At 42.1% G+C, this 13049-nt stretch overlaps 1 protein-coding gene and 1 long non-coding RNA gene across 5 annotated transcripts in view; both read left to right on the top strand.

Annotated features, from left to right (window-relative positions):
* The window catches only part of CDC14A (cell division cycle 14A), a 165168-nt gene that overhangs the window by 37668 nt on the left and 114451 nt on the right, over positions 1-13049 (top strand). The window lies entirely within an intron of this gene.
* On the top strand, positions 928-3308 carry LOC121168375. Its single transcript, XR_005885719.1, has 2 exons — positions 928-1640; positions 1977-3308. It is a non-coding gene; the product is annotated as an uncharacterized LOC121168375 (long non-coding RNA).

The raw sequence follows: 13049 nt of genomic DNA on the forward strand, positions 1-13049 counted from the left end.
CCAAATCAATTGTTAGTCTTTTGATGTTTTATTTATTTATTTTTATTATTGTTTCTCATTTGAGATAGAAAATGAGAATTGGGAGAGAACTCCCACTTGCTTTAGTTTGTTAACAAAAGGTCTGGAATGGCAGGAACTCTGTTGGGCTGAGAGTTGAGAACTCAATCCAGGTCTTCCATATGGGTGGCAGGTCTCAAATTACTCGAGTCATCAGAGCTGCCTCCCAGGAGCTGAAGGTGGGAATTGAACTTTATAGATCTCTTACGTGCAGTGTGGTGTCCCAACCAGCTGCTTGACAGCTGGACCAAATGCCTGCTCTGTTTCATTTTCTTCATTACACTGTACTATTTGAAATCATACTGGCTGTGTATTATTATCTCTTTCCCACACTAGAAGGTAGGAACCTTAGCTACTTTGTTCATTGCATGGCTTGAAGATGATAAAATATTTAACAAGGGGTGAGGCCCACACATTTCCTTGTCAAACTGGTAGTAGACTGCCAAGCTGGGGCAGAGTCCTGGAAACTTACTGTTGTAGTGAATCTGGGCAAGGTCTTGGGTGCGGTGTGAAAGGGGAGCTCAGTCGGGGGTGGGACATGGTCCTGGGGACAGCAGCTGTTTTCCAGTTGTTGTGGGACTGTTTCAGTTTTTGAATACTGAATGTCAACTAAAAAGTGTGCCTGGAACATAATAGGTGCTTCATGCTGAATGAATAACAGGGTGACAAAATATGAAAAACTCTCAAACTGGCTATGTTGGACATAAAGTGTAAGATGTCTTTCTTGCTACCAGAATATTTGCAGTAGTAACTGAGCCAACTCTGGTTTTTAGAGATAGAGTCTCAAAGCAATAATCATCAACCGTGGGTGGTGTCTGCTATGCAAACTTACTTCATTACCTTGCTTCAAATTAAACTTTTTTCCATTTTTTATTGTGGTAAAATATACATCGTTAAAATGTGCTGCACTGGCCACTTTTAAGTGTGCAGTTTGGAGGTGTTAAGCGCTTTCTGTTATGTTGTTAGCACCATCATGCCTGCTCTTTGAGTGTGGCGTCTTGTGGTGAGCATGCCTTGTTCAGTCCTGGCTGTACCTGTGGTTTCTCTCTTCGGTGGTGACTTCATGTGTACAACAGAAGCTTTTGTGTTCCCATTCCCTTGTCTGTAAGTGGATGAGTGTTTATAGAATTTGTATCTCATAGAGCTGCTCAATAGGAAGCCCACAGAGCGGGGAGTTCTCTGAGAATGATGTTAAAGCCAGGGTTGCTGCATGGCTGTGGCTGCAGTTCACAGCCATGCTAGTTGGATGATGGACACCTATTCCAGGGAAGTCCCTGGGAGTGAAGGACATCTACTGTCCTTAAGCTGTCATGTGGTGGTCGTCCAGATGCAGGGGTCAGATTTTTAAAAAGTCAGCTTTGTCATAAACCTGCTTGCCTTCCAGAGTGACACTCAATGCAGTTTTAGAGTTACAGTATTGAGGTCATCATAGCATCCAAAACACACTTATGAGTTTGAAGAAAATGCTTAAAAATTAGTATGAATTGGATTGTTAAAGACTAAATCTTTGCTACCACTGGTCTTAATGTATCATTTTCAGTTTATTGGCATATAACAATGAGGTCAAGGGGAATACAAATTAGGTTTTTTTTTTTTGTAAAGATTTATTTTATTTTTACTGGAAAGGCGGATATAGAGAGGAGAGACAGAGAGGAAGATCTTCCGTCTGATGATTCACTCCCCAAGTGAGCGCAACGGCCAATGCTATGCCGATCCGAAGCCAGGAGCCTCTTCCGGGTCTCCCAGGCGGGTGCAGGGTCCCAAAGCTTTGGGCCGTCCTCGACTGCTTTCCTGGGCCACAGGCAGGGAGCTGGATGGGAAGTGGGGCCGCCGGGATTAGAACTGGCGCCCATATGGGATCCCGAGTGTGCAAGGCGAGGACCTTAACCACTGCGCCACCGTGCCGGGCCCCAAATTAGGTTTTGATGATTGAAGAATCGGAAAATAATATGTATGTGAAGTAGGTGTAACTGAGCTTAAGAAATTTGGTACAGAGTTAAAGAAGTAAGATTCTTTCCCCAGATACATAGAGGGTGCTTGAATAGAGGTGGTAACGGCATTGTGTTTTCTTTCATCCACCTGCTATGCTTTTGCTAAATGAGAGGTCTGCATTGTGGACTCATTGGGACTAGACTGAGTCAGATACCTTGGAGGATGGTAAGGCTGAGGTTTGTAGTTTCTAACCATGACCGTGTCTACTTTTTATCTGTTAGACTACACATAAGGCCTGAATAGGTGTCTTCCACAGCTGAATCTGCTACTAACTGCAAAGAAGCCATTCTCCATCTGGGATTTTAGCAAATCCAGAAGCTTCGCTTTGAATCCATTGTTAATTATATGTTTTGAGCAAGTTGTTTCACTTATCCAAAATCCTGTGGTTTTTTTTTCCCCTCTTTAAAATAAGGGTAATAATAGCCCACCTTTAGAGTGACAGTTGAGGCCTGAAGGAGGGCCATGTATATGATATTTAAAGGTGTCATCAGTCCATCCTGGTAGCTTTGGATATTGACGTCGTGTGGCCTTCCAAAAAGTTCTCTGGTGCAGTCTCCTACTTCTTTTATCCCTTTTGTGTTACACCCTTGGGGTTCCCCACCAAACTCTTCCCCTATTTTTGCTTATCTTCTTTCCTGGCCAAACCATTTTGCACTTAAATCCTTTTTTGGCTCCATGACTCTAAGATGGTTGTTAATTTGACTATTGCTTAGCATAATCCATTGAAAGATGTAAGAGTTTTATTCCCCTTCTCCTAAGATGGTATTTACAGTTTAAAGAAAGAATTTTCCTAATAAAATGAATTTCTCATTTGTGAGACCTGTAGTCAGGTATATCTTAGGTCAATGAGTATTTATTTAGTGTGTGTGACTCCATGCTTAGCACTATGTTTGGCTCTGAGGAATGACAAAGAATACCTACTTCAAAATGAGTGACAGACATTGGGCCCACCTGTGAGGTGGGTGCTGGGTTCATGAGCCCCAGTGGTGGAGGGAGGGTTGGGCAGGGCCCGGGTCACCTGACCCAGGTCTTTGGGCCCACCTGTGCAGTGGGTACTGAACCCATGAGCCCACGGGACAGAGGTCTGATGGAACCCAGGTTGCCTGGCCCGGGTCCATGGGCCCATCTGTGAGAACTGGTCCTCCTCAGTGTAAAGGATGGAGAAGTGGATAGCAGGCCTTGGTGTACATAGAGGACATGGTAGTCCATCGGGGCCTGCAGAGGACATCTGGTACCATAGCAGAGAATGGAGAACAGAACATTTTGGACAACTACCCCAACCAAATGATGACAGCAAATATCTTGGCGAATGGAGACACTAAGGTCGACTGTGTCAGCTGATTAACAGTGGAAGGGTTTCCTCATTCATAGACTGGTGAGATTGACAGCATTTCAGAACTATTGCATTCACCTGGAAGCATGTGGCAGAGCATCTGCCACATCGGGACCATGGGGTTGTTACTGGGTGGCTTGGTACTGGGGTGGTTGGGAGGCTGGGTACAATTCTCCCCTTTCTCCTGCCTTCCCCCCCACCCCCCGCCCCAGAAATGGGAAGAAAACATAGAAAGTTTGGAAATAATGATCACACCCACTTTTCCCTAACCCGGGATCCTTCCCACGCTGATCACCTATGTAAACATATCTAAAATGAAAAGGAAAAAAAAAGTCAGGTGAACAAAAAATAAGTATGCAAAATATGGACTAAGTGCCACATTTCCATTAGTATGAATTTATTCAACATATATTTAAAAAGATTATTTACTTGTATATGTTTATTTGAAAGGCAGAGAGACAAAGGGCATTCTACTCAGCAGTTTATTCCCCAAACATCTAGAAGTGCCAGGTCTGGGCCAGGTGGAATCAGGAGCCCGGAACTCCTGCTGTGCTTTCCACGCAGGTGGTGGGACCCTCAGGACTCCATGCAGGTGGTGGGACCCTCAGGATACTCAGGGAATGACTGACTCCCTTGCCTTCTGCTGTGGGCTGTGGGAGAATGAGGATGACCAGCCCCAGCAGGTCAGCTTACATGCATGAAGCTGAGAGAGCTTTTTGGGAGTGGAAATTGAAAAGGTTATCTATGTTATAAACATCTAGTTTGAGAGGCAGATAATTTTATGAGCAGGAAGTTGTCTCTTTTTTTTCCTCCTGAAAATTAAAAAAATTAACAAGAGGCGCATAGCATGTTTTGAAGGAATAATAGGAACTTTCTCTTGCAGCTCTGTCCCTCAGTGTTTGTGCAGGTTTAGTCACATTGTGGTTGTGTGAGTCTTTTTTTAACTTAGCTTACTTATGTTTTGCTACTTTGCTACTTCAGATGACCAACGAGTAGTCTGTGTAGAGAGTGTACTATTGTAGCTATCGTATATATATGTTAAAATATCACATATTAAAATATATTTTGTATACATATTAAAAGTATAGATTCCTCTCAAAATTCTTTGTAATGTGGCAGACTTTTTTTTTCCTGCTTTATCTAGTTCTTTTTACAGATTTTTGTCTTTAAACTGCCAGGAGGAGGATTTCAAAAGATGAGCAATTTAAAACTTTTGAAGCATACTGATACATCCAGTTAGTTCATACTAAATTTGCTATCATGTGGAATCTCCAGTGTCATGCTCCTTTGCATGTTGAATATGAACACTAGAGTTTTACAGAGTTAAAGGGAGAAAAGTGCTATCTTATTTTTTTATTATTTTTTTCCTTACTGCAGCTTATACTTCTGGTAGTTTCATTGCTAGGTTCGCTAACTTTTTGAAGGGCTCATGTTTTTAAATTTGTTTCCTGTGTTTGGACCACTGAAGAGTCGAAAAGTGGCTTCAAACGTTCTTTTTACAAAAGAAGCCACTTCCTTGTGTCTGACTCGTTATTAATAGACACAGATCATTACAGTCCCAGCCATCAGTCTGAGCTTCTGTAACACGGTGGGACGTCTGTGGCTCTTGAGCTTCGTGACTCATCAAAATGCTGTGATGGTAAACACTCCTGTGTACCTGAATACAAAGATGGCAGATTAGATACCCTGCTAACCAACCCGTTGATTACTCAACATGAGGCTGTTCTGAACTATATTCGGAACAGCATCACTCACAAGCAGTTTGTGTGGAAACTGATGCCTGTGAATTTATCTGGTTTTTATTATTTGGATGAAGCACATTAGTTTTTTAGTTTTTTTCTCTAACTCCCAACTCACCCATAAATAGTGATTTCAGAACTGCTTGGTCATTAAGAAACAATAAACAGCTCTCATTTAAAGTAAAAGTAAAACAACTACTGGGTTAAAATAATAAAACCATGTGCTTTATAAATATTTGTTAAAACAGTTGTTGGCTACTTATGTTCTGTGCCCCTTCATGGTGGCTTCTTGGTAAATTGGGAGAGGAAGGGAGGAGTAGCACATGGCCAGGGCAGGGCAATTTCCTGTTGTAGTTCCTTCCTTTTATAGTTTGATAGGCAAGAACCCTCATGTGATATTGCCTGTATAAATGGGCCAGACAGCTTTTTACGCTTGTAGGCTTGTATTTTTGATGGCTTTGAAACAGGTTGGTTTCTCTCAAATCATGCCAACATTCTCAGTTTCAGGCTTGTTGGGATGGGGAGTTCTGCTGGTCTTCTCCAGTTCTTAGTCACCTCTCCTTGTGTTTCTTTTAGCTGTGGGCTAGGAGATTAACTGTATGCCTTTCATTTGTGGAAGGGGTCTCAAATTACTCTGCTTATATCTTTCATCTTTTTTGATTCTTTTTCCTTTTTGGTATTCATATATCATACTTCTATGCTGTAAATAAGATTTCTAATTTATATACAATCACATATGTAATATATTTAACATTATATATTGGTAGTTAGTATTGCATGTGTTTACAGTAATTTACTCACACATTTCTTATTGGTAGACTTGGATTAATAGACTTATTTTTTATTAGTACACTTGGATTGACATTTGATTTCTGTTTAAAAATTTTATTTATTGGGGCTTGTGTAGTGGTACAGTGGGTTAAGCTGCAGCCTGGACTTCTGGCATCCTGTATGAGTGCTGAATCAAGTCCTGACTGATTTACTTCTGGTACTATGTGCCTGTGGAAGCAGCAGCAGATGACCCAAGTCCTTGGGCCTCTGCCATGCACATGGGAGACTGGATCGAGTCATTTAAAGCTGGAGTGCTTAAAGTTGAAGTCAATGTTAACTGTAAAGATAAGAGCAAGAATCACTGCTTTGAGGCATTATTTTTAAAGTCACTGATCAAAATAAGGTGTTTCATATAGAACTGAGATGGGCTTTATTCCAGATGCAAACATTTGAGATTAGTATTATGTGTGATAGTCTTAATTCTAGTGCCAACTTTGTTTCTATTTTTGTTTATTCGTAAATGTGATTACCAGTAAATGTAGGAAATTTTTAAAACAGTTGTTCTTATAAATCTTAGGGTTATCTTTGGTAGTAAATAATTCAAATGATTAAAAGGAGAGTCAGAAAAATTAATAAAAAATTGAGAAGCAGAGAGACACAGAGAGGGATGAAATAGAGCCTCCACCTGCAGAGTCACTCCCTAAATGCCTGTAATAACTGGAGCTGGGCTGGACAGAAGCCAGGAGCCAGGAACTCATTCCATGTCTCCTATGTGAGTGGCAGGAACCAAATTGCCCGAACCACTAGTGCCGCCTCCTATGTTCTATATTAACAGGGATCTGGAACCAGGAACCAGGAATCAGAGGGGAACATTGAAGCTGAGTATTAAAAGACTTATTTATTTTCACTGGAAAGTCAGATAAACAGAGAGGAGGAGAGACCAAGAGGAAGATCTTCCATCTGCTGAATCACTCCCCAAGTAGATGCAACAACCGGAGTTGAACCAATCCGAAGCTAGGAGCCAGGAGTCTCATCCTGGGTCTCCCATGTGGGTGAGGGTCCCAAAGCCCTTGGCCGTCCTTGACTGCTTTCCCAGGCCACAAGCAGGGAGCTGGATGAGAGGTGGGGCTGCCATGACATGAACTGACACCTATGTGGGATCCCAGTGCATGCAAGGAGGGGACTTTAGCCACCAGGCTACCATGTCAGTGCCCTGATTTTATTTTATTTTAATGGGAAAGGCAGATTTATGGAGAGAATGAGAGACAGAAAGGTCTTCTGAATTTTTTTTTAAACAGAAAATCGAATCTTTAGAGCTTTTAACAGTGTGCTTTCATTACAGAAAAACAACCAGAATAGAGGCACCCTAATTTTGAAGACATGTGTTTTCAGAGTGTGACTTGAGATGTATTTGCCATATGTGATATAAAAGCATGTCTTATATACGTTGGATATCTCTTGGCATTTACTTGAGTTGGGGCCATTGCTGTTCAGATTCATGCAAATACCTGGACAGAGCAGGCTCACACTGAGACATCGCCAAGTGCATACTACAAGCTTCCTAATCCATGAGATGTTTACTAGAAAACACACATGCAGAAGCTAGATGTAATCCTTCCAAAATTTACACAAAAAGAGGTTATTTGACTGCCCAGTGTTTGCACCTTGATGAAACTTGATACTGAATGCACTTGATTGTGTTAAGTGGTTTTATCTTAGTTTAAAAAGAAATATATATTGGGTCTGGTGCTGTGGTGAAGCAGCTTAAGCCACCATCTGCAGTGTCAGCCTCGTATATAGGCACCAGTTCAAGTTCCAGCTTCCCTATTTCCAATTCACTTCCCTGCTAATGTGCCTAGAAAAGCAGTGGAAGATGGCCCAAGTACTTGGGACCCAGCAACCCAGGTGGGAGACCTGGAGGAAGCTCTTGGCTTTGGATTGGCTCCTGGTTCCAATTTGCTCCAGCTCTGGCCGTTGAAGCCGTTTGGGGAGACACCAGCAAATGGAGATCTCTCTCTCTCTCCCCCCTCCTGATTTTCAAATAAATAAATATCAAAAACCCATATTAATTAAAAGTAAACCCACTTTTGCAATATCACTGAATTTGACCCCCAGGAAGCTGGCAGGAAGAGCCCTGCTCCGAGCCCCACTTGCTCCTGTTTCACTCGCAGAACCTGAGCCTTGAGAGGTTGTCTGAGATCTGACCCAGTTAGTGGAGACAGACTAGAATTCAGAGTCCCAAGTTCTCAGGTGGAAGCTTTCTGCGTTCTCAGGGGAGTACCCGAGCAGCGCTAGTCTTGGGAAAGTATACTGTCACTAAGCCCTACAAGTCTGCACAAGTGTGAAACAGCCCATAGTGTGGACGGGTGGGACGCTCCGGTTGGAGAGCAGTGTTACCCTAGTCCCTCAGATACACCAGTCACACCCTTTCTTTTCCAGGGAGCATTTGTAAGATTTTGATTCTGGCTAATGGGCTAGCATCTTTTGAATACCTTTTTGTAGCAGTCAGGTGCAGTAGTAACTTTTCTCATGCTTTCTTTGGGGATGTCCTCAGAAGTCAGAGTAGGTCCAAGTGTGCAGAGGGATGGAGAATAGCAGGACCATGGCATTGTTTGAGGTGAATTATGCTGCTATCTTGGGACAGAAGTCTCAATATTTTTCATTATAATCTACAAGATGAAACCCATTTTACTTTGCAACTTAGTGCACGCATACACACAACACGGATCTTTCACATGTATCATATCATCAAAAGGTTTTCAAAGCAATTCTTATTGCATATTTTTAAGCCTACCAATATTTTATATTCTGGTCTCCATTATTAACAAAATGTCTTCATTCATTAGATTGGATTTTGCAATTCATTAATGGGTTGTGATACACAGTTTTAAAAATTGCTCTTGGAGAATCTACTTACTGTATTTGGATCCAAAAGTTGCTTACACATTTTCTAGGGCATTGAATCTGACACTGAATATGCACATGATTGGTGGTTCCAGTGTAGTCTATAATTGCCATCAGTCTTCGTTTAACATGAACAGTTTAAGAAAATGCCTCAGGGGCCCGTATCTACATAGCAGGGTGCACAATTGACCCCAGATGCTTTTTATTTAGTTGGTACTTGAGTCTTAGGCACAGGTGAATTTGTAAAATGATTTATCTTATTTTGGTCTAAATGATTATGTTACCCTCAAATTCTTCCTATAGCTCCTCTTTCTTCCTGGCCACACAAATATGCATTTTTGTGATTGGAGAAAGCCCCAAATGAGAAAAGCCTGTGCTTCGGTCAGCACAGGGGCCTTGAAGAACTCCACAGGGGACTTGGTTTCTAAGTTTGACCTGATGAATTATGTAATGCCCTGTCACCTTACCACAGGAAACCTTACAACTTAGCCAAGTTTTTTACTTGCATAAATTTAAACTATGTCCATTTTACTTCAAGATATTTTTCTATCTGATCCAATGATCTCTTATGGAAAGTGAATTGATATATTAAAAGCCCTCTCCATAATTTGCTCTTGTGAAGTTTTAAATGGAGGAGGAGCTAACCTTGTCCCTGCGCCTTTCTGAATTATATTTCTTATTCTTTTGGCTCATCCTTGCTTCCTCTGTGCCTGCCTTCCACTACCCCACCTTAGTAAGCTTTTGTAGAACCTTTAAATTTTCATTAAGGAAGTTCAAGGATTTAATTGATGAGCATCTAAAGCCAGGGTCTGGTTAGACAACCAGTTGACAGGTAATAAAAGTACACCAGAGGACTTGGATGGTATAACCTCAGTGTCAAAGAAATATTTGGATAGTTGCAGCACCTCAAAGAATGATTTAATAGGGAGGCGAATAACATGCGTGCTTCACAGTTTCAAATTAATGAGCAGACAGAGGAGCCTTTCTGTGTGAATATCCTCACTGTGGAGTGACTCACAGTCCCAATACTTTTGAGAGCGGGTGTGTGAGTCATTTTGTAGGCCTGCTTTGGGAAATTTCTTAGTTAATTAAAAAAAATAATCCCTTTCTCAGATAAACTTTCCCTGATGTTTTCTCTCTAATTAGTTTGCCTATACCATGCTTCTTCCTACTCCCAGTTGTTCACTTCATCATTTTCTTATGACTTGACCCAGAATAGAATAACGCTTGCTTTTATAGCCTTTTTCACCTTGTCTTGCAATCAGTTGTGCATAATGAAGTACTACAGTGAGCTCCTTGCGACTGCTTGCTCTGCAATCTTTCTCCTATTTGAATGTGTTTTTTGAGTAAAAGGATGTCTTAACTCACATTTCTGTCCCAGTGCCCTATATAGTGCTTATCTCTGCTGTTTTTTTAAAAGACTTATATATTTAACTGAAAGGCAAAGTTACAAAGTTAAAGAGATTGAAAGAAAGAGGGGAAAGAGAGAGAGAGAGAAAGAGAGATAGATATGGCTTTGATCTGGTGGCTCTCTCCTCTAGTGCTAGGACTGAGCTGGGCTGCAGCCAAGAACTTGAGACTCCAATTGAGTCCCACAATGCGTAGCAGGGGTCTGAGTACCTCAGTCATCTACTGCTTTCCCAGGCACATACACAGGGAACTGGGTAGAAGGTGGAGCAGCCGGGAATCTCCTATTAGATGGCAGTGCTGAAGGAGGTAGCTTAACTGCTGTGCCATGGTACTGGCCCCTTTCTGCCATGTTCTGGATTAAAAAAAATGAAGAAGATGGCAAACAGTCCTGAAGGGAATTTAGATTTGCCATGGTAATTGAAATCATGTTAAGATGTAAGAAATAATGCAGATGGACTCCAAGCTTAGAGTCATTATCATACAGCAGTAGGCCACTCTTCCGCATGTTTTTATTTCTTGTAGTTCCAGTTATACACAGTAAGTCCTGGTTCACAAATATTAGGTGGAAAATTCCAGTAATGAGCAATCCCTAAATTTTGAATTGCATTTAATTTTTCTAGAGACACATTTGTGAAATTAATGGAAATAATGACAAATGGGGTCAACATTTTAAAAATTTCTCAAATCATTTAGTTTTCCTGTCTGTATGTCATCTATAGCAATTAAAAAGATATCAGAACTTTTAGGATAGTCTGGCATTAGACCTGTGCTATCAATAGAACATAGTTAAAAATATTTTGTATATGAGTATTGACTGATGAAAATACCTTACTTCTGAATTCATGGAGGAGGAAGTCCTTGTACTAGTATTAAATGTTTTTGAAATTTATCCAGATGAGTATCTTAGGATTCCCTCTTTGTACTTTTTTTTGTACTTTTTGTACTTCCATGTACTTTTTTTTGAAAAGGTCACATTGGCTGAGCGGGTCCTTGGGCTAGGCCCCTCATGTTGAGATTGTCTCTGCCTTTTACCTGTCTACCCTGTTTGGGACAGGTGTGAGCAGTCCAAAGGCTAGGCTGCCTTGTGCAGAGCCGACTGCTAAAGGGGAACTAGCTGTACACAGTGATTTGTCATCAAGTTACAGAAGCAGACACACGTGAGGGAGGAGCGCTTCCTGCCTGCCTATCCCACATCTCACTGTGCTAGGAGACCCAGAGGAGTGAAAGGACTTGCCACAGGAGGCGCAAGTGGCATGTTCCAGCCTCCATCCTCAGTGCCTTGGCAGTCCTTGGTTTACATGCCCATCATCCCAGTACCACCATGGTGTGCTCTTAAAGTACCATGACTTTTGTCTTCCGCTCTGTGTGTCTCTCTGTCTCCATTTCGGTTTTCCCTGTGTCTTCCCCTCTCCTTTTCTTCCTCTGTTCTCATCACTTCTCTTCCTCTAGTTTTGTTTTTCCTTCTGTCACCTCCGTTCTTAATTAGCTCTTTTAGCAAATAGGGCTGGTATCATTGGAGCTTTTTAGTCACTCCTAACAAAAACTGGCCCTGAGGTAGTGAAGCTCATAACTTAATCATCAGTTTCTGTGCAACTTATACAGAAGGAGCAAAATGGAGAGTTACATAGTCTTTCCTGTTAAGAACATCTACTATTTAATGTGACATAATCCTTTCATCTATCTTTTTAAACAGTTTCATTTGTTTGTTCTTTCATTGAACAAATATTTATTGAGCACACCTGTGCCAGATATGTTGCTGGTACAAGGATATCACAATGAACCAGACAGAAAATCTCTGTTCTCATAGACGGATGGAAGGCAATTACTTGTTGGCCAGGTGTGACATGCTGGTAATTGGCTGACTTCTTTCTATTGGAAGTCCAGAGAAGTTTTAAGTGGGTGGCGAGAGTTACAATGATAAAGAGGAAGAACACTAGAGGTAGAGAGAATAGCACGTGCAAAGGGCTTAGGTTGGGAACACACCTGGAATGACTGTGGCCCATGGCAAAGCCCGGCTGGCGGGAGCACCCAGAGTGAAGTGGCTGATGTGCAAGGCAGATCCGAGATCTCTGCCAGGCTTGTACGTGTGATCATGTTTGGATTTTATCCTCCGTGACATGGAAACCGTAGAGGCAGAAAGATCTGGTGTGCACTGAGACAGACATTTTTGCTTTATTTCATTTTTAAAGCTCATTACCAAGGTGAGCAACCTGAAGACAGCTCTGGGTCACTGACAAAGGAGAGAGTCGGGATGGGTGGGGGAGACAATGGAGGAAATGCCTCTGCCTTCTCTTCTGTGTCGGGGGAGAATAAGAGGGGAAGGAGGGTGTACCACTCCTTGCTGGCTCCTTGCTGTCAGACCACAGCAATGCTAGGAGATGGAGGGGGTTTCCTGCTGTTGCCTAATAGCCCCGGGGTGTAGGAAGAATGTCCTGGAAGTGTTCCTTGAGCTGTAGGTGGGAGACACTGATCTAGAGCAGGTGCCAGGGAGACAGAGGGTTGGGAGAAGAGGTGTGGCTTCTGGTCTGTCATCCTAAGCTTGCTTCCCAGTTAGTTGTCCTGATTCTGACCCTCATCCAGTAGATCACTGCCCAGATACCTTCCCTTCAGTAGGCGTGGCTGTGTCCCCCACATCAACCTGATTGGGTTGTTGGCTTTGTCATGGTAGAGTGTCCAATTCCATCTGTCCTCCCAAGTGCTCTACATTGTCTTCTCTGTGTAAGTTCTAAGTCCTGCTGGCTAGCCATATCTACCTCAAAGTGTCCACACATTTAGGTACTTGCTGTGAAACTTGGCCTGAAGTGTTGTTCAACTTGCCTTTCCTTCCTCCTTTTGAAGAAGTA

This window comes from Ochotona curzoniae, unplaced genomic scaffold (genome assembly GCF_017591425.1).
Source record: "Ochotona curzoniae isolate NIBS_2020 unplaced genomic scaffold, NIBS_Ocur_1.0 scaffold_1037, whole genome shotgun sequence".
In the NCBI taxonomy this organism is placed as follows: Eukaryota; Metazoa; Chordata; class Mammalia; order Lagomorpha; family Ochotonidae; genus Ochotona; species Ochotona curzoniae.